Consider the following 20,313-nt stretch of genomic DNA (forward strand, 5'->3'; position numbering starts at 1 on the left):
TACACTCTAGAAGCAGGGTAAGGGAGGATGGAATAGGGGGCTTGCAGAGGGGAAACCAGAAAGGGGATAACATTTGAAATATAAATAAATAAAAGTTAAAAGAAATGTTTTTAAAGGACTGGCAAAAGATTTAGATAGCCATTTCACCACATAAAATGATTAGTAACCAGATGAAAAAAGTCCTCCACGTTATTCATCTTTATGAAAATGCCAATTAAAATTGTAATGCTACACTCTCACATACTCCAGAGAACGGCTGTGCGGTGGTTTGAATAAGAATAGCCCCTATAGGTCATATATTTGAATGTTTGGTCCCCATCTGGCAGAACTTCCTGGAAAACATAAGGACATGTGATCTTGTTGGAGGAGGTGGGTCACTGGGAGCAGATTCTGAGGTTTCAAAAGGCCAAGCCATTCCCAGTTAGCTCTCTTCTGACTTGTGGTTTTTGTCTCAACATGCAGCTCTCTGATACTGCTCGAGTGTTATGCCTCCCTGCCTGCTTGCCCGCCCCTCATGATGGTGGTCATGGATTCACCCTCTGAACCTGTAAGCCCCATTAAACACTGTTTTCTGCACGTTGCCTTGGCTATGGAGTCTCAGATTAGCAATTGAACAGTAACCGAGACAGGCCATAATAAAGCTGGCCAACACTGGATATTGCTGAGAAAGCAGAGAAACCAAACCTCTACGTATTGTTGCTTGGACTCTAGCACTGTGCAGACACTTTGGGAAAATAGTTTGTCAGGTTTGTAAAAGTTAAACATAAACTTGATTCTACAGCTATACTTTTAGAAACTCACCCAAGAGACATAAAAATAAAATCTACACAAACACATATACACAGCAGCATTTTATCATTTCCAGAAGAATCATTTGTAATAACCAAAACTATATAACCAAAGCCAAAACTGAAACAATGCAAATGCCTTCCAGTTCAAAAATAGACATGAAATTATGCCATCTCAAAAGGGCAAATCCTTTAACAATACTGAGGGGTGGCCTGTTACTGGCATTCTCTCCAACACAGGTTAATCTGAAAATCTGGTGAGGTGGGGAGATGTCTCCTCTAGTAAAGTACTTGCTGCATAAACAGGGGATTCTGAGTTCTACCCCAGAACCTCATAAAAAAAGCCAGGCCTGGTAATGTGTGTTTGTAATCCAGCTAGAGAGGTGAAGACAGGAGAATTCCTAGGCCAACAAAAAAGCATGTCTCAAAACAACCAAAGTGGACAGCTTCTGAAAAAAATACCAGAGATTATCCTCTGGCCTGCATGAGCACTTGCATTGTCACATGCTCTGCCATCAAAAGAAGTCAAATCCCCAAGCTGTATTTTAAGATTCCATCACACAAAACAGATCACTGGCTGCTTGGGACTCGGAGTTGACTGACATGGGGAAGTTTTGTGAACAATAGGAATTTCTAGACCTGGATTATGGTGACGCTGTTCAAACCTCTGAAAAACACAGATTTGTGAACTTACAATGAGTAGGTTTAATGGCATATAAATTGTACCTCAATAAGATGGCTTTTAAAGATTTATCCAAGACTGTTCACAGCAACTATGCATGATAGCTTCTTCAAGGATCACAAAAGACAAATGGGCAAATTATGACCTATTCACGGAACACAATGTCAGCTGTCCTTAAAAACTACTTAAGAGATGGAGAGATGGCTGGCTCAGTGGGTAAGATCTAAGAACAAATGCTGACCAACCATGAATACCTGAGTTCAAACCGTCAGCGGCCATGTAAAGCTCTGGGTACGACATCCACACCCCAGTACTGTGGGGTGCTTGCTTGGGTTTACTGGCTCCTAGCCTGTCTCCAGGGTCAGTGAATCAGGTGACTACGGCAGGAAATGAGAGAGTCATGAAGCTCAGCCTTGCTAACGCTGCGACACTTTACACACTATGGTGACCCCAGTCAGAAAATTATTTTTGTTGCTACTTCATAACTGTAATTTTGCTACTGTTAAGAATTGTAATATAAATATGTGAGTTTCCCCATGGTCTTCCCAATGAAAAAGGTCATTTGATCCCCAACAAGGGGCTGTGACCCACAGGTACATCACAAAGTCACAGACATGAATCTCAAAAAACATAACATTCTCACTCCCCTTCCCTTTCTTCCCCCACCCCGCCCCCACCCCCACATGCACTGAAGTTCAAACTCTAACTGAATCACATTTGTAGATCTGAAAGCTCATGTTTTCTTTATCAAAAAAAAATCTTAGGACACCTCCCAGCATAAAATTTACTTAAAACAAGAATCTGGTGTTCTAAACCTAACAGTCTGAGACTGTTACGAAGCAAAACCAAGTCTGGTCCCAATCACATCCTACAGATTTGGGGATGACAGAGTAGTCCCTTCGAATCTGTAATCACTGAAGGCAAGTTTTACTCCTCCACCTCAGGACATGTGAGGAAAGTCTAAACTGTGTACCCAGCACACACACACTAGGAAGGTCACTAGTCAGTGGTATCTATTAACACTTAGGACTCAGCCAGGAAAGAACTCTGCCACCACAGGCAAATGCCCATTCCTCTATCACGTATGTCTCCTTCTCTAATCACCTTTGAATGAACCAGTTCAGGAGGCATGATAAAAGTGGAAACATAAGCTCTGCTGTACCATTTGCCATAGGCCACATCACACAGGCCTAGGCTAGTGTGGGGCATTGTGCACACCTGGGGCACGTATGAAAGCAGTCATATTTTTGGCCCAATAGCAGCATTTCAAGAATTAACTAAAAGGAAGTAAGGAAGGAACCTCTTTGTGATAAATGTAACCCACTCATTCTGGCGTATTTCCAACAGCCATAAAGCACCCTCCCCGCAAAGAATAAAAAAACCTGATAACAATAGGAGTCAGTCAGTGAACTACGACACAGTCAGTAGATGGACTACTCCCTGAATCCAGGAGATACATGCTCTGGGGGAAAGTGGACAAACAGGAAAACACTGTCACATAGTGTTCAGCGACAGAAGACAAAGCATGGAGAACAGGGCCATTTACAGGCAGGGGTGACAGAATTCTCCTAGACTCCCATACAGTAAAGATATTTGTGTAAGGCTTTGAGAGGAAAGGCCTATACCACTGATCGTGGCTGTGCATGCCATAATTCTCAGACTTGAACATGGCATAGTCAAGTGAAGGATCGTGATTGAATACATGTTGAGTTTGTCCTGAGAGTCTACACTCCAGCAGGTTCTCAGGTAAGGCTCCCCTGTCACATACCTATTGACAGCCATCTCTGGTGGGGAGAACACAGATACACATTTATTTTTTACACCATCTTACATTTCCCAAATGTACAGTACTTTTGTAATAATGAAGAAAACTTTTTTCTTCAGAAACTTTGAAACTAATGGTTTTTATGGCATCCCATCTTGAATACTGTGAAATTGGATCAAAGGTTTATTACATCCAATACAGAATAATTTACAATAAAAATGAGCAATGGCCTAGTTAACTAATTTTTATTTTATTGTTATTTTAGTTCTGGGGTTCAAACCCAGGGCTTTGTACATGCTGAGACACTTCTACTGTTACGCTACAACCCCAGTCCTCTAAGTTTTTAAGAGAATGTTTGAGAACTGCTAGAAGAACATGACACTATTACCATTTACAAAGGCATGGAAAGGCAAAATGGTAAACTTTAGCCACAGCATAACAACTAGGTTAAAATGCTAGCACTGTTTATAAAATGTTAAATGTACTAAGTTTAGGGGGGAAGTTGGATTACACCTGCGATCCCGGTACTCAGGTAGGCAGATGTGTAAGCATTACCTTGAGTCTGAGGCCCACATGGGCTACAGAATGAAAGTGTCTCAAAACAAAAGGAAAATGAAGGAAATACACCAAAACGTTAGTATCTGTGGATCACTGGGTGGGGGAGCGTCAGGCATGTGTATTGGTCAAACTTCGTTGCTGTGACAAAATTAGTAGGAAAGAAATGGTTCTGAGTGTAAAGTTACATGGTATACAAATCTGATGATCTGAGTTCAAATCCCAGAACTGACTCTCTAGTCCTCTCACTTCTATACATGCTCCCTGGCATTCATACACTACACACACACACACACACACACACTATGATAATGACAATGATATAGAGGCCACTAGTGATGGCTTCCCTGTTCTTCAGCTCTTGTTCCACCTGGGCCCCAAGCCCACACTCGGTTGCTCTCCCACATGCCAGTCATCTCTGGAAACACCGTCACAGTCACAGCCAAAACACGCTGTGGTAATCCCCAGGTATCTCTACATCTAATCAAGCTGTCAGTGGAGATGACTGATCATCCCACAAGGTGTAAAGACTCCTTCAGCAGCATATACATACACTGAAGCTGGAAGGGCAGGGCTCAGCATAGCCCCTCTACGGGTGACACTAACTCAGGAAGCATTTTACTAATCAACAAACAAACAAATAAAATCACTTCTTTTTAAACTTACAGAATAGTAAAGAACTGAAGGAGGGCAGGGTTAGGATTGGGAGGCAGGGATACCCATGCAGTGTGGCAGGGTATGGGGAGAGAAGGGAAACCATTTAAGGTTTGGAAGGATAGGACCAGGTTTGGTTCTGTTAACTGAGGAATAGGGTTTCTTCCTAGAACAGCTGGCTGGATGCAGGGCAAAGGCCAAGGCCTAGTGAGATGTGCTGCATTGCTGATTCTCTGCATCTGACCTTGAGGCACAGCTGAGGTTCAGAACATGCCTTTGCTGCCTGGGTCAGGGCACCAGCTGTGAAGGGAAGGGCTCTGCTGCCCGGAGGGAATCAGCTGTCCCTCCATTCATATAATGCATCTAACCTCTAAGCTAGCAAGACCTTCAGTCCCCAGAAGCAGGCCCTCCTCATGGACTCCTCAGAGACGTAAGGAATGGGCATTCACGCCACCATCTGTGATAAAGAATATGGTCCCCAGTTTGTGTGCCCATGTCTAGGCTCACTTCTCAGTTCACTTTTCTCTCTCCTCTGTCTCCTTACGGGCAAATGCAACAGTGACAGATGCTGGCAAAGCCCCATCACTGGATACCGATCAAACCAGACAGCCTTTTAAGAGAACAGAAAAATGTTTAACGTAAAGTATAAATATTAGTTAAAAATGTAATACTTTTCCAAGTTACAAAGGAAACTGCACAACTGCTCCAGAGTCCCCATGATGGAACTGTGAACAAGGACTTCTGGGAACAAGCTCTCAGTGTTGAGGAGATGTTGGAATGCTGCAGATCCAGAACTAATTAAAATTATGCTGGGTTATCTTTAGCCCCTAAATAGCTATTCCTTGTCTACCTCTGTGTCTGGTCTAACATCCTGTGACTAACAGAAAAAGATACCTTGGACTATAAGAACAGACCTGGAGTTTTCAGCAATAAAGGGCCAAGGATGGTGACAGTATCTGATGGCAGATGCTGATAGTGAGAGAGTTCTCCCCAATTTGCTATAACCCTGCTACCTGACAGAGCCTCTGAAATATTTGAGAAGAATCTTGATATCTGCCTTTCTTTGTTCTGTTACTATAAAAGTTTCATAAACACAGAATTTGTGTTCCCAAACCATGGTCACTCATATCTGACTTCAGAATAGACTCTCTTGTTCTCTCTTGTTTCAGGTGAGAGTTGGGTTTTCTCATTGTCAGAGGCAAGTTGGATGGGGTCTTCACTGTGCCTGTTTCAGGATTTCATAGAATATTCGTGGCCCTCGTGACCCCTGTGAGGTATGTGTAGCCCCAGTTGGGACAGGAGTCACTAGAACTCCAGACAACTCAACCCCTAAGGCCCAGGCTTGTAGTACGCCAGAGGCTTCTGTGCGAAGCTCTGATTCTATATTGACAGCCTGCACTTCCACAGTGGGGATTAGGGAATCTTTACATCCTCATGAATGTATGTTTGTGGGTGGGGTTGGGGTGTTCCATGACTTTCACAGTCAGAGAGGATTTTCACTCCCAAATAACAGAGCCAGGGCCTGAGTTCAGAGTCAAGATTCTTACCCATTTCAAAACTGCCGATGCATGAAGCACACACACCATTTGTCAGGGAGAACGAGGTCATGGGGCAGCCCACAGATCCCCCTAGAAAGAAAGGTCAGGGCTGGAAAGCACTTGTAACTTTCTGTCTTCTTTCTAGCATCATGGGGTGGACAAAGTCTGTGGGGGCAATGGGTTATGCACAGACAGCCTGGTCTCCAGTTGAGCTGAGGTCTTGAACCCCGGTGGTACTGGATGGGTGGTAATTTCCACCTACATGGGATCATGTCTTCTGGACCCCTGGCTCCTGTCAAAGTTACCACCACCGCATCCCCCACAAGAGAGGCGTGTGGCTAGCAGTCATGTCCCAAGCTTCTGGCATTCTGGCTAGACTCCCCCACAGTTACCTAGCAACAGCAAGATAGCAAAGCCCACTGTAAGAGGGGATGCTTGGACCCTCTTCACTTTCTTTAAGCTTTCTTACTCTCTAGCTCTCCTTCTCTCTCTTTCCCTTCCCACCTCTCCCTCTCTCTCTCTAAGTTTTTACCTCTCTTACTCTCTAGCCTTTCTTCTCTCTCTCTCTCTCTCTTCCCCCTTCTCTCCTCGTGGCCATGGCCGGCCTCTCCCTCTCTCCTTCTAATTTCTCTCCTTTCTCCCTGCCTTTCTACAATAAAGCTCTAAGACCATAGCCTGTCTCTGTTCATCAAGGCCTGGACTAAAGACACTCACCTGCATGGGAACCACCCAGAACCCTTCTTTTGCCCTGCCCTCTTGTCCCATATCTCCAGGGCCGAGTGCCACCCCAGGGACCCCTATTCTGTTCTCAGCTCCTCCGCTGTATCCAGCGTGGGATACCAGAGACTGAGAACCTGGTACCAGGGGCTGCCCCTTGTCTACCCCCCCTGCCGTGTGGGGTCAGTGGCTTCACACAGCCAGATGCCCACCTGGGGCCGCATGGAAACTGTCCGGCAGTCCTCCATTGTCAGCCCGCCCAGAGCACCAGAACTCTGGCCAGACACAGGCTCTCTCTTTCCCCCGTCTTTCTCATATACCCACAGCCCCGCAAAAATCTACACAAAGTATGGTGATTTCAACATGCTTGGCCATGGGAAGTGGCACTATTAGGAGATGTGGCCTTATTGGAGGAGGTGTGGCCTTGTTAGAATAAGTATGTCACTGTGTAGGCAGGTTTTGAGGTAATATATATACTCAAGCTCTGCTCAGTGTGAGACAGTCTTTCCTGGTGACACATAGATTATAATGTACAACTCCTAGCTCCTTCTCCAGCACCAGGTCTGCCTGCATGCTGCCATGCTTCCTGCCATAATGATAATGGGCTGAACCTCTGAAACTGTAAGCCAGCCTCAATGAAATGTTTTCCTATATGAGTTGCCTCGGTCATGTTGTCTCTTCATAGCATTGGAAACCCTAATTAAGACTCAAGGTAAATACGCCATGCAGGCTCAGTCATCAACAATAACAGAAAAACCTCCATTGTCAAGAACAACAGGGAATCCCTTACCCCAGGAGTCCTATGCATACACTGCACATATGGCTCATTTCCAAGGCGAGCATTATTGTTATCTCTGTTTTATATAAGAGACATAATATGGAGAGGCTAAACACAGTAAGAAAATGTTACTCAGTGTGGTGGTGGAACCACCAGAAATCAGTCCCCACATCCCCTGTCCTCACTCTGGACTGCTCTATCTTGCTATTGCTTGCTCAAGCCAATGGTCAGTCAATCCTCTTTTATCTGGGCAATGAGATCACAACAGAACACACAGTTAAACTTGAATTGTAGAGTTCCAGAAAGGTCCACCAGCAGCCTGCTGACCTGCCATTTACAAAACATCTGTGTCTGTAAGATGAGCTCACATCTGTAGGCTCACGTCTTTAGGCCTAAGAGAGGCATTCCATTTGCAGCCCTTGCTTGTCCACTAGGACACACCTACAGTGACAGTCTACTGACAAAATCCTCAAAGCAGCACCTTGTTTTCCCTCAAACTATTCCACAGGCTTATGTCTGTAGGTGCCCAGGCCTGTGGACCCAAGGACTCTGAGGAAGGAAACCATTTTCTCAACAGAATGTTAACTGTGATGAAACTGCAGATTCAGCAGAGATGAGAATATCAACCACGTGACCCTTAACAGAAAGTTTCAAATTGAGGAAATAGAAGCATCTGGAAGACTGGGCTGAGGGCAAGTGCCTCAGTTCCTCATTCAAGCTGAGCTTTCTGAGAACCGTGCCTAAGCATCATAGAGGAGCAGTCTTGTAGTTAGCAGGAGTCAGGTGGACAGAGCAGAAACAGGGACAAGGCAAATCCTGGCAGCCCTTCAGTGTGCCTGAGATCTGGAACCCAACCTCAGGATAGATGTTGCTCCCAGACTCAGGCTGCATCTCCCAACGCACACAAGCCTGACCTTCTATCTTACAAGCACTCCTTTCCCACCCTGAGGCTTCCAACACTGACCTCACCTCTGCAAAACTAAAATGTCATGCAAACCAGAAAAGCATGAGTGCAAGGAAATGACCACTGTTCTAGTTAGAGCTCTCTATGCGATATTTACCACAGCCAAAGCAACTGGGGGAAGAAATGGTTGATTCCAGTTCACAGCTTGTAGTCCATCATCCAGGGAAATTGGACAGGAACTAAAGGAAAGACCATGGAGGAACGTTGCTTACTGGCTTGTTCTGTTTGCTCTGTTATGCAGGCTGGGACCAACAGCCCAGAGCTGGCACCACCCACAGTAAGCTGGGCCCTCCCACATCAATCTCTAGTTAAGAAAGTACACCTCTGTCTTGCCCACAGGCCAATCTTGTAGGGGCATTTCTTTCAATTAAGGTTTCCTGTTTCCAATGACTTGAGCTTCCAACAAGTTGACATGAAGCCAGACAGAACAGTAGCCTAACATGCTCCCTTGACGCAGGCACATGCAGTATGAAATACAAGCCTTATCACATTCTCTGAAATGTCTTTGGTTGGCCCTTTAATTTTTTTTCTGGTGCTTGAGGGCTAGGGAAATGGCTCAGTGGTTAAAGCACTTCCTGAATGAGAAGCAGGACTAGAGTGTGAATTTCTAGAAGCCACATAAATAACGGGTGGCATGGCAGACAGCTTGAAGCTCCAGCCTTAGAGGGTGGAGACAGTGGAACCCCAGAGCCACCTGGCTAGCTACACTAGCCACACTGGGGAGTTCTGTGTTTGACCGAGAGATTCTGACTAATAAATAAGGTGGGAGAATGATTAAGGACCAATCCTGATACCACCCTAAGACATTCATGTGCATGCAAACATACATGCCCAGTTGTCATTCCATAGTGTGTGCATATACATGTATACATGCATATACACACACTTGGGGCTGCTGGACCCCTTTGTCCCTTTCCCCAAAATGGTGCCTGAATCCCCTTTTTCTGTTCTTTTATCATTGCTTGCTTTTTTTTTTTTTTAAATAATTGTAGTATTGGAATGTGGAGGGGAGGCGTGTGTGTGTGTGTGGGGGGGGGGTGAACTTAACTGCCCAGCTCGGACTTCAGTCCTGAAACTCTAGTCACATGACTTTACTAGTTATAGGCCATAAAGCTAGCTAGTAAGTCTTCCAAACACGATTCCTTCTGCAAAATGGGCTGTGATGCCCAGTGTAAGAGAGATTTGTGAAAATTAAACAAGTTTGTGAGAGGCATGGTTGCATGGATGGGTGGGTAAACATGAGGAAGCAAGTTCAGATCCCCAGAATACCTATAAAAAGGCCAGGTGTAGTTGGGTGCGACTGTAACCAGCACTGAAGCTGGGGCAGAAATGGGTGGGTCCTGGGCTTTCTAGCTTGCTAACCTAGTTGAAATGGTGAGTTTCAAGTTCATTAAGATCATCTCTCAAAAAACAAGCTGGAGAGTGAAGGGGGAAGATACCTTTGGCCTCCAGAGACATGAATAGGTGAGCACACCAGGGTGTATACACGTAACCACTCCACTGATCGCCCATACAACATGTGTGAAATTAGGTGAGATGGCCCATGCCTGTAGTGCCAGCGCTCAGCAGGCTGAGGAAGGAGGGTTACACACAAGCTCTGGGCCAGCTTGGAATACACATTGAGGTTCTGGGCCACAGAGCAAAAGTCTGTCTCAAAAAAAAAATGTATAATCAATAAAAAGAATAACATGGACTATTAGTTAAAATTTTCTTCTTCCAATGACTTGAGAAGCTGAGAACACAGCCTCATTGATAGAGCTCTTGCCTACTATGCAGTAAACCATGGGTTTAATACCCAGAGCCAGATAGAACCAAAAGAGGGAATCGCAGCAGCAGGCAAGTGTGGTAGGCCTTCACGGTCATCTCAGGTACATGCAGAGTTTGAGGTTAGCCTGGGTTCCATGGACCCTTTATCAGACAAATAACTAGAACAAAAGAGGGCTGTAGAGATGGCCCAGAGGTTTAAAGTACTTGCTGTTCTTCCAGAGGATGCAAGTCTGATTCCTAGCATCCTTGTTATGTAGTTCACTAGCATCTAGAATTCCAGCTCCAGGAGATCCAACGCCCTCTTCTGGCACTTCAGGAACCCCCCACCCCCACCCCACACACACAGAAATACACACATGTGCATAAGTGAAAATAAGTCTTTAAACCTTTCAGCTCTCTTAGGCATCATGTCACCCGTAGTCAAAAGCCTAAATACCCCTCTATACACTCATAGGAGGGATAACATGGGGCAGAGCAGAGTTATGTATTGACACACAGAAATGTAGCTTGCTGCTGACTGGGATGCCATGCCTCTCCTCTAATTTCTAAGCCAACAAGGGAGCAATCTGCCTTTCTAATGTTTTTATCCCCTTTAGCCACACAGATCAGGGTAGAGATGGTGTCACATTTGTGGTAATTCCTTATAATGGCTTTTAGCAATATTCTCTATTGGAAAAGAGGAAATATCAGGCCACTCCCTGGTCACTTAGAGACTTGGCAACTTTCTCTCTCTGCTTCTTATTTTAGAGGATTAGGGAGAAAACTAATTTGGAATAGCTATGTAAGTGATCTCATGCTAGGGATACACTTGTGTCCCCAGGTTATCAGACTTCTGCCATCTTTTTCTTTTAAAACATTAGCATGTTTAACAGACTTGATGATCTCCAAGGAAAAGATACAAAAGGCTACTCTGAACTGGCCAATGGAGTTCCACAGATGCCCAAACAGTCCAGGCTATTGCCAATGCACTTGACTACTCTTCAGAAATTGACCCAAGAATCTATTGCTGAAAACACTATGTGCTAAGTCATAGAACTTGGAGAAATCTAGCTGGTACTCAACTGGAAACCTCATCCCAACTGGCTAGCTCTCATACAGCTAGAAAATACTATGCATACTACCAGAGGTTCAAGCTCATCCAGCTGTGAACCCTAAAACTACAATCGGAACTTGTCTGACAAGATATGCCCACTGAGTGGTACAGATGTTATGGGAGTGGCCAACCGCTGTCTGATTGTATCTAAGGCCCATGCCATGAGATGGACCACATACTAACTGAGCCCAGAACCTGTGGCTTGATAGGTCCTAGGGGAGAACCTGATATTATCTATTATTCTGCCAAATGGATACAGTGTTAAAAACAACTCCTAATAACTTATGGCCATACCCACAGATGTGTGCATTTCTCAACCCTCTTCAGAGAAGCTTCTTGCAATAGATGGCAGTTAACACAGAGATCCTTAACTGGTTAACACGCAGATATACTGTCAAGTGCCCAGCTATAAATGAGATATTTATATCAAACTCCTTCCCTCAAGGACCAGGGACTGTCAAGGAAGGGGCAGGAAGAGTGTGAGTACCAAAGGTGGAGGATAACTTGAGAGACAGTGTTTTCAAGATTCAACAGGGCGATAACACATGACTCATAGCATTTGTGACAACATGCACAAGACTACACAAGCTCAAGCCAGAAAAACGTCCTGCACGGAGGAGGGAGAAGAGAGCATAAAATCCCATGACTAGATGACGAGCCACTAGCGTTTGGTAGCTTCTGGGAGAGTCAGTTTTCTTTAATTGTGTAACTCCTGGTAGGGCAACCACATTATGGGGGCAGGGCCCATACCCAAGAGTAGTTAGGTAACATAAATTAGACTGGATAGGGGGAGCGGAAGGGGGAGGAAGTGAAGGAGGAAGAAGGCAGAGGAGGTAAAGGAGGAGGACAGGGAGAAGAGAAGAAAGAAGGAAGAAGGGGGAGGAGAAAGAGGAAGAGGAGAAAGAGGAGAAGAGAGAGGAGGAGGAGGAAAAGGAGGAAGACAAGGAAGAGAACTAGAAGTTGGGTGGGTAGGAAGGTAAAGGCGAGGAGTGGGCCAAGGGTGATGAATATGGTCAAAATATATGAAATTCTTCCAGAATAAAAACATTTTTAAAAATGTAGGTGTTCCTCAACAGAGGAATAGATACAGAAAATGTGGTACATTTACACAATGGAGTATTACTCAGACATTAAAAACAATGAATTTATGAAATTCTTAGGCAAATGGATGGATCTGGAGGATATCATCCTGAGTGAGGTAACCCAAAAGAACACATATGATATGTACTCACTGATAAGTGGATATTAGCCCAGAAACTTAGAATACCCAAGATACAATTTGCAAAACACATGAAACTCAAGAAGGAAGACCAATGTGTGGATACTTTGTTCCTCCTTAGAATGAGGAACAAAATACCCATGGAAGGAGTTACAGAGACAAAGTTTGGAGCTGAGATGGAAGGAAGGACCAACCAGAGACTGCCCCACCCGGAGATCCATCCCACAATCAGCCACCAAACGCAGACACTATTGCAGATGCCAACAAGAGCTTGCTGACAGGACCCTGATATAGCTCTCTCTTGTGAGGCTATGCCAGTGCCTGGCAAATACAGAAGTGGATGCTCACAGTCATCTATTGGATAGAATATAGGGCTCCCAATGGAGGAGCTAGAGAAAGTACCCAAGGAGCTGAAGGGTCTGCAACCCTATAGGAGGAAGAATAATATGAACTAACTAGTACCCCCAGAGCTCGTGTCTCTAGCTGCATATGTAGCAGAAGATGGCTTAGTTGGCCATCATTGGAAGGAGAAGCCCTGGTCTTGCAAAGATTATATGCCCCACTACAGGGAAATGCCAGGGCCAGGAAGCGGGAGTGGGTGGGTTGGGAAGCAGGGTTGGGGGAGGGTATAGGGGACTTTCGGGATAGCATTTGAAATGTAAATGAAGAAAATATCTAATAAAAAATTTGTTTAAGATAAAAAAAAGAAAGTGAAAAAAATGGAGGTGTTTGTGTAGGAGTTAATTCACTCAGCATAGTGCTTTAAAGAAGTATCTATATTATAAACATTATTTAATATTATATATAGACATTTTCCTTTGTATGAATATAATTTTTTAATCCATTCAGTTGTTGATAGAGAGCTGTGATTTTTTTATTTTTATTTTTTATTTTTTATTTTTGGGTTTTTGAGACAGGGTTTCTCTGTATAGCTCTCTGACTGTCCTGAAACTCACTTTGTTGACCAGGCTGGCCTCGAACTCAGAAATCCGCCTACCTCTGCCTCCAGAGTGCTGGGATTAAAGGTGTGCGCCACCACGCCCAGCGAGCTGTGATCTTTTAAGTTTAGGGGTGGTTTTAAATAAACTGTCTTGAGTAGTTGTGTAGTCTTTTTTTTTTTTTCTTTTTTAAGTTTCTCTGTATCTATCAAAGAAATAGGTCCACTGACAAAGAATTGTGACAGGACTGAAATGGGTAATGATGTTACCCCACCAAATGGCTAAAACTCTTCTCTTTAAAAAAAAGATGGAGCTCCTTTAAGCACCCATTTTTCTCAGCCCGGTAAACAGGACAGAGACAATGAGGCCCAGGTCTCTTTACCTTCAGGAAAAGAATTAGTTTGCTTATGGCTAATGTCCGTCTGTTCTGACCTTTATATCCTAACTTTCTATAACCTGTGACGATGGCCACAAACAGTGGAGATGAGAAATGAAACACACCTCCCACCTCATTTTGACAAAACTGCAAAGGAATCTATCAATGCTTTCCTAATTTCTCAGAAACTAAGGTAGTGGGTGCAATGGAAACTGAATCAGACACCAAACAATTTTACTGGGGTATTGTGGACCAAATTCCCAGAAGGAACACCCCACTATACAGGCATATGGTTTAATGACGAGAACTCTGTGACTGTGGATGTATTTGGTTTTGGTTTAATTGACCATCCTTTGGAATGCATTAACTTAGTAGGACCACTAGCTTCCACCACTCAAGAGTTAAGGACACATCAGACAGTATCTGAGATCCACAGCAAAGCTTTTGCCTCTTTGCTGTGATGGCCTTCTTCATGTTTCCATCAATGTATATTTTTAAATGGTTTGCTTTATGACTTTATTGTTCTATAACTATAAAAATCATTGAGACAATTATCACATTAGAATGTGTGATTTGGGCCAACCTGAATGTTTTCCTAGGCCGTGGTCATTCATTTGACTTAAGAATAAGCTGTCTCATATTTCCCTTTGAGGCGATTTTTCTAACACTTCACCAGTCAGTTGTCCTAGGCAGGGGGTTATGTGGTGCCTTTCTTTAAACAAAAAGGAAAATCACGTTCAGTTGCAGTGAAGTTACTTAGAACGTAGGTTTATCTTTCAGGAGTCTGTATCCCTTTCTTTGTTTTCCCAGACTTCAACCCTTCACTCTTGGGAATCTTAGACTTTCACAATCTGCCAGGCAAACATGATAGAACATACTAAGAATTACAGGTTAAAACTCAAAGCAAAAGAACTAAGTTAGATGAACACAAATATCTCTCCACACAGATAAAAAGAAAAGCATAGTGTGGACCATGCGACACTGCAGGAGTCAGCTCTTTGCTGGGTATTTATTTCATGATCCTGGAAGCAAAGTGGAGTAAATATAGAAAACAATACAGATCTTTTTTCAAGGATTAAGTACATCCCCGTTCATCTTATGCTGTCTTCATCATTGAATAAACTTTTGACATACAGAATATTACAGAGGCACATATGACAATACAAGCAGACCATATGGATGTTCACTCTGGTCTCTTTTGGGAAGCTGAGGGGTCCTGGAGACCCAACCCAGGCCCTGGAGATGTCAGGCAAATACTCTACTGCTGAGCCACACCGGAAGCCTGGGCCTGTTTTTCTGCTGAGTATAACTTAGAAGGGATTTGAGCCATTGGAAAAAGTGCTAACACATTTGATACAAAACTGCCTGACCGGAGACAACCTAACCCCGTTTGTTTGTTCTGTGTGTGTGTGTAAAAAGCTGAGCCAGCATCCACCTGCATGAACTCAATCCACTAACATACACGTGTGTCGTGTGCCTTCTTGTGTGTGTTTGAGGGGGGCGGGGCAGAGACTGTGACCTTTTCTGATCAGTCTGATGAGGCAGTATTCACATCCAATTTATGAAACATAATTATATATGATATAGAATCTGAAACTAGAATCACCTGTGGTGACTCACCTTCTGGGGGAAAAAAGGTAGTGTTGCAACTTTTAAAGGGAAATATCAAACAAATGCAAAACTAGACAGAGAAAGGACTTGCATTCCTAAGATCCCTCTTGGGCTGTCAATCTCTCATGGCCCAGTGTGCTCCAGACCCCCAAAATGAAACAAACCCTCAATTTACATTTCAACTTCAGTCAGTTATTCTAAAAGATCAGTTTTTTTTTAAATAATCTAATTATGGAGCCAGCCAAAATGGCTCAGGGGCTAAGGACTCTTGCCATAAGCCAGAATACCTGAGATGCAACTACTGACACACGAGGAGACTACTCCTGAAAGCTGTCCTCTTTTACATGTGTGCACACGGGAAGACAGAACACAGACAGACACGCAGAGAGAAATGTTTTAAAATGGTAAAATGTAATTATGATACCCTTTCAAAAACTAAAAATATTTCCTCAAAATCCAGAACATTCCAAAAACAGGGCACAGTCAAGTTCCACGAGTTTTGCTGTTAAGGCTCTCATTTTACTTGGCATTCTCATAGGAGGTAACCTGTTAACTTTAAAATTTGACTCACAAGGAAATGCTAGGTATAGGTCATGCCAATATGTGCTAGTATACATTCATAAATATAAAGCACCACTCTTCGCGTGTCCTCTGTCACTGTGGGCATGATCTACCTCTGGGATCTAAGGAACAACGCCCTAATCAGGTCGTTTGCACAAGTTGGAGACGAAGTGGGCATATTTCCTTCTTCTTCCTTGCAGCCAGGTGGGTGTGGAAGCCTCCGCAGTGGGAACAGGGACATGGTGGAGGGTTGCCACCGTTTGGCCACCACCGCAGAACGAGAGAAGTTGCTTAAGCCTCGCTCCTCAGGGCGGGTCCCCGCGCCAGCCGCCCCGCTCCAGTACCAACCGCCCTGCAGAGCAGCAGTGACCCGGTGCGCCCGGGCAGGGTTCAACCGCCCGGCAAGTGCCCGCAAGTGCTGGGAAGTCCGCGAGGAACGCCACACACCCACCTCACCTCTCTGCCTGCTGCACAAGGCTGGGAGCCGCCGCGGTGGGGACCGGGCGCCCGTGGGACACTGCCCTCCTCCGCCACAGACGTCGGCGGTGGCTTCCCGCTCCGCACCGCAGCGTCACCCCGAGTCCTAGGAAGGGAAGCCTCGTCGCGACACGACGCGACAGGCCGGTGGCCTCCACGAGTCGTGCGCTCACCTCAGCTGGCACTCCTCAGCCCCTGGCGTAGCGTGAGTGGCCAGAAGCCACCAACCTCCGTAACTGCCTGAGCGGCAGGTCCGCGCGTCGCTCACCTCCGCTCGCCCCGCCCACCCACGCCCCGCCCGCCCCAGGTGAGTCCCCTCGAGGGGCGGGGCCACGCGAGGTTCACCTCCGCTCGCCCCGCCCCGCCTCCTGTCTCTGGTTACTGCGGGAGTAATCCGGATGCTCTTCTTTTCTCTCAGAAGTCAGGCCCAGGGTGCTCAGGGTGCTCAGGGTAAGGTGCGTGACTCCACACTGTGGTCTCCCATCTGGCTCATACTGGAAAAAACAGCTTGCATGCGGGCACTTCCGAATTGACAGTGCGTAGGACGCCCCCTGCGGGTTGGGCGACAAGAGGCGACCGAGTTGACCAACTGAGTAGGCAGAAGATTGCAGGAGTTGCAGGGTGAGGGGAAAGTCTTTCCTAGTGTCAGGCTTTGAGGACCTAATCCCAGTTTGAAATGCTCCTAACTGCCCTTGTGTCACCCACCACCTCTTGCTCTGTAGCCAGTTTCTCAAGTTTACCTTTCAGTCTGCAGATGAATATGCTCCCAAGACCACAAGACTTGAGCCACTAAGCAGTTGCCTTAGTGCACTATAAATTCTGATTTTTCAAAATTAAAGTCTGTGATAACATATATTGCATTTCTTTCTTTGCCGGCCTGTATTAATTCAGCAAATATTTGTTGAGAGTCTATGGCCTGTTAGTTATTTAAACATTTAACACATGGCACGCTTGCTTGTTTCCCACTGCTCTCTAAGGGGATCAATGAGTGGAATTGTAGTCTAGGCCTTTCTACCTCCCGCTGGGGCTGAACTGACCTTGCCAGGAACTCAGAAATGGCCTGACAGGGCAGTAAAGGCACCCTGGCTGTTAAATATAGGCTGTAAGGGGAATTGGGGTGTGCCCATCTCCCAGCTCAGAGGAAACATCCTGGAAGAAAGGAGAGATGATGAAATCCAGTGAGGTCGTGAGGTGCTTCAGCCCAGAGCTCCCTGGGGGCAGAGATGGAAGATTGCCAGAAATGGCTGGGGGAATCCCTTTTGCGGAGAAGGAGGGAAGGAACAATAGTAGATGTGCAGTTAGTTCATGGGCCTAAGAAAAACACCAGCCACCATCTGTGGAGTGTGAACATCAAACAGAGCCAGCCATACATCTCTCTAAACTAACTGCACAACAACCTTGCCTGCTAGGCTTGACAGAGCAGGCAGTGCAATCCTTCGGTGGAGTGGTGCCTTGCTAGCAGAGGGCTGGAGGAGTAGCTCCTAGGAGCCAGCCTACACTCTCCCAGTGCCTTTCTCAATGGTCCAGGAGGCTGAGCCCACTCTCTTCTTCCATTCCCAAAAGTATTATTAATAGTTGTCCCGAGACCTTTCCCATCTAGAGGTGTTGGGATGACTACATACCAGATTCCAGGAGGCTCCTGTCTGGAGAGCTGCTGGTGAGATTTTGGCAGACCCATTGCGTCCCAGTTTCTCCTCTTCTGTAATAATGGAACTGAAGGTGAGCCCAAGGCCTCTTCTGTCTCCCTTTTGACAGAATTCATTCAGAAAAGTGCTGTGATGGTTAACCTGCCCTCCAACTTGATTGGTTTGGAGTCACCATGGAAACACACTTCTGGATGTATCTGGGAGGCCATTTCCTGAGAAGTTCATGGAGGTGAGAAACCCATCTTGAATGTCGGTAGCTCCATCCTTCAGACCGGGGTCTTGGATCAAATGAAAGGGAGAAATGGAGCTGAGCTTCTGTCTCTCTGTTACCTGACAGCAGCTGACCCCTCTCCCGTCGCCTGCCTTGGCAGCCACTGTAGCCTGAAGAAGCCCTTCCTGCCTGAAGTTGCTTTTGTGAGGTTCTTTGTCACAGGAATAAAGACATGAACTGAGGTAGGAGTCCAGAGCTTCTGGAAACCCACATCGGAGGTTTTTCATCCCAATTCTCTTACCTCTAAATTGTTAGATCTCTACCAGAGACACATACTGTCTCAATAATTCCTCACTTAAACTTCTTGGAAAGTCCTACTCTTCTTCAGGGAGGTAATTTACCAAGCTAAAGTGTAGCAGATGCAGTTGCTGGGGAGGCCCAGGAGATGCAGCAGGAAGTCCTAGGAAGCCTGGCACTCTTGGTGAGGGTCTCTTCTTCTCTCTCTAGTTTCTTTCTTGCTGGGAGCTGGGGGTGAAATAGGAATTGTAAACCAAGAGCAACACTTCACAGAAAAAAGGGACGCCGGTTGTGGTGGCGCACACCAGTAGGATTTGCTGAGGAAGGCAGAAAAAAAGGGACTTTGCCCGCCCTGATATGCTATGCTCAGGCTTCTCCTTACAGGGGGGGAAATCCTTCCTTGTTTAACTCACGTCAGGATGGTTCCGTAGCAGCAGATACACTGTTCTTTCAGAAGACAACGCTAAAAATTATTCTAGGCACCTCACCTAAAAGGGTGTCATCCCAGGGAGAGAGGTTTTTCTCCCCAAGCATAAGAAATGACAGGTTCACCGGGCCGAGATGGCACACGCCTTCCCAGCACTTGGGAGGCAGAGGCAGGTGGATTGCTGCGTTCGAGGCCAGCCTGGTCTACAAAGTGAGCTCCAGGACAGCCAGGGCTATACAGAGAAACCCTGTCTCAAAAAACAAACAAACAAAAAAAAAAAAAAAAAAAAAAGACAGGTTCGAGTTTCATCTTGGTAGGTTATATTAGCCAATGATCTTGCATATGTTGGGAAATTAGGCCTTGTAAATCAAAAGCTATCATTAAAAAGCCCGTGATACAGAGTATGTGGCCTATGAAAGTGATTTATCATTAACTATTGGTATCTAGTTTCCACCCTCTACCAAATTTTCCTCTAGCAGAATTCAGCATCACATATTTTCATAAACTGGGGACAGAACTCGTTCCAGGATATGGTTGAGAGGAAGGTTTTTATTGTAGGTATGAAGGAGAGAAAGTCCAGAAGTATCCGGAAGAGCCCAGAGCAGAGAGAAAATAGTTCACTGAATATAGACATTGGACGAGGCCTTACGAGGAGGGGCTGGCAAGGAGAGGGAAGGAGGAGACAAAGAAAGGACCAAGAGAGGGGCAGAAGAGCTCAAGGATAGCTGAAATGGCAGGGTTATAAGGAGAAATGAGTAGTTGGGGGCAGGGCAAATGCCTGTGATGGTAAAGTGCATGGTACAGGAGCAGGTAGGAAGAGCCAGGATGAAGAACATCCACTCTGAAATGCATAACAGGTACTTGTGATCCTGAGGGAGTCTGGGGCCAGCAAGTGCTTTGGTACGCTGATAGGCACCACAGATGGACATTTGTCCCTCTGCCAATGGTAAGGAAAGTGGCTCCTTTGTTAGAGAGGAACAAGCCCCACAAGTTCTGAAGGGAATGCTGGCTTCTGTCTAATCACCCGAATGTGGGAGGGAGGACTCTCCTTCGAACCTGACAATATCCATTTCCCAGTTTCATTCCTTAGACAATTGCTTATCCAGATTCTAAATGTTTTTGCAACAGCAAGTTTCATTGCACAGCCCCAGGGCTTTTTATTTATGTGTCTGCGTCTGCCTCTGCCTCATGTGTGGGTGCCTGTGGAAAATAGAAGAAGGTCTGAGTCTCCGCAGCAGCGTTTACAAGC

General features: G+C 45.5%; 1 protein-coding gene across 4 annotated transcripts in view; it reads right to left on the reverse strand.

Annotated features, from left to right (window-relative positions):
- The window catches only part of Gpr160 (G protein-coupled receptor 160), a 39,503-nt gene extending 22,743 nt beyond the window's left edge, over window positions 1-16,760 (reverse strand). For 3 of the 4 annotated variants that reach the window (XM_021158131.2, XM_021158125.2, XM_021158128.2), the window contains exon 1: window positions 16,657-16,760. The gene's annotated coding sequence lies outside the window, so the exon portion shown is untranslated. Of the gene's footprint in view, window positions 1-16,462 lie in introns of all 4 variants that reach the window. The other variant, XM_021158126.2, reaches the window with a different exon arrangement.
- Window positions 16,761-20,313: the final 3,553 nt, after the last annotated feature.

This window comes from Mus caroli, unplaced genomic scaffold (genome assembly GCF_978045245.1).
Source record: "Mus caroli unplaced genomic scaffold, Mus_caroli_1 scaffold_3, whole genome shotgun sequence".
Taxonomy (NCBI): Eukaryota; Metazoa; Chordata; class Mammalia; order Rodentia; family Muridae; genus Mus; species Mus caroli.